The 1,737-nt window shown below is 44.8% G+C and overlaps 1 pseudogene; it reads left to right on the top strand.

Moving 5' to 3' along the window:
• The first annotated feature begins 1,061 nt into the window (after positions 1-1,061).
• On the top strand, positions 1,062-1,276 carry LOC110285163 (large ribosomal subunit protein eL38 pseudogene; annotated as a pseudogene).
• The last annotated feature ends 461 nt before the right edge of the window (positions 1,277-1,737 follow it).

Here is a 1,737-nt window from a genome sequence, read left to right as displayed (position 1 = left end):
AGCTGGTTTGACTTGCATTTCCTGTTGTCTATAACAACAATAAAAATGACTAATAAGGAAATCCACCTCTCACCCTGTAGTCCCAGGAATCTAATACAAGGTTCAGACGGGAGGCTGTCTCAGATGCAAAGGAGGATGGAGTTCTGAGAGTGAAGGAACATCTCCTTAAGATGAATACCCGAGCCGGGCGTGGTGGCGCACGCCTTTAATCCCAGCACTCGGGAGGCAGAGGCAGGCAGATTTCTGAGTTCGAGGCCAGCCTAGTCTACAAAGTGAATTCCAGGACAGCCAGGGCTATACAGAGAAGCCCTGTCTCCAAAAACCAAAAACCAAAAAAAAAAAAAAAAAAAAAAAAAAAGATGAATACCCAAGCTTACCTGAACTCTGCCCTTTGCCAGCCGGTGGGCACTGTGTCTGGGGGTTTCCTCAGGAGGACCTCTGATTGGTGCCTTGCTCACTGAAGTTAAAGATGTTGAAGGCATCTCCTTTCTCACCTCCCTTTGTTCCCTGCTGAGACATTGTGCTTGCTCAATGTACTGTAGAATGTGCTGCCCCAAAAGCTTACTTCTCTTGGCTTAGTGGTTAAGAGCATGTGCTGCTCTTTTTTTTTTTTTTTTTTTAAAGATTTATTTATTATTACATGTAAGTACACTGTAGCTGTCTTCAGACACACCAGAAGGGGGCATCGGATCTCATTATGGGTGGTTGTGAGCCACCATGTGGTTGCTGGGATTTGAACTCAGGACCTTCAGAAGAATAGTCAGTGCTCTTAACCACTGAGCCATCTCTCCAGCCCGCATGCGCTGCTCTTACAGAAGATCTGAGTTTGGTTCCCAGCGCTCTCATTGGGCGTCGCACCAACACCCTGTAATTCCAGTTCCAGGGATCCAGCCCTTTCTTTGGGTCTTCAGTGGCCCACATGGGTTCACACAATTAAAAATTAAATCTGAGGGAGGGAGGAGAGAAGGGTACGGTGGGGCGGATCAGGGAAGCAGGATCGCGGCTGGTTAACTCTGGATTGCCCCCACAGGTGCGGACACCAGAGCCGAGCCCCCGTCGCCATGCCTCGGAAAATTGAGGAAATCAAGGACTTTCTGCTCACAGCCGGGAGGAAGGATGCCAAGTCTGTCAAGATCAAGAAGAATAAGGACAATGTGAAGTTCAAGGTTCGCTGCAGCAGGTACCTTTACACCCTGGTATATCACAGACAAGAAGAAGGCAGAGAAGCTGAAGCAGTCCCCTACCCCCGGGTTTGGCAATGAAGAAGCTAAAATGAACCAGACTTCTGCATGTGACTATTAAAAACCCTGAAAAGTCAAATAAATAAATAAATAAATAAATAAATAAATAAATAAATAAATAATGAAATCTTTTGGAGAAATAAAGAAAGGTTAACTTACCATAAAGAAGTGGGAAGGTTTTCTTTGAGAGAAGTAAGAACTAAGTAGCCAATCATTTATTCACTCTGGTTGCCTAGAAGCTCACAGGCAAACATAGAGACCATACCTTAGTTTGTTTTATCATCAACTCGACACAACTTAGCCCTTGAGAAGAGAAAACTTCAACTGAAGAATTGCCTCAATCAGATTGAGCAGTTCTCAACCTGTGAGTCACAACCCCCTCCGGGGCCGCCTATCAGATATGCTGCAAAGCAGATATTTACAGTATGATTCATAACAGTAGCAAAATTGCATTTGTGAAGTAGCAACAAAATAATTTTATGGTGAGAGGTCACCC

Source organism: Mus caroli, unplaced genomic scaffold, assembly GCF_978045245.1.
Source record: "Mus caroli unplaced genomic scaffold, Mus_caroli_1 scaffold_19, whole genome shotgun sequence".
Classification (NCBI taxonomy): domain Eukaryota; kingdom Metazoa; phylum Chordata; class Mammalia; order Rodentia; family Muridae; genus Mus; species Mus caroli.
The sequence above is the reverse complement of the archived record's forward strand: the minus strand, read 5'-3'. Positions and strand labels throughout refer to the sequence as shown.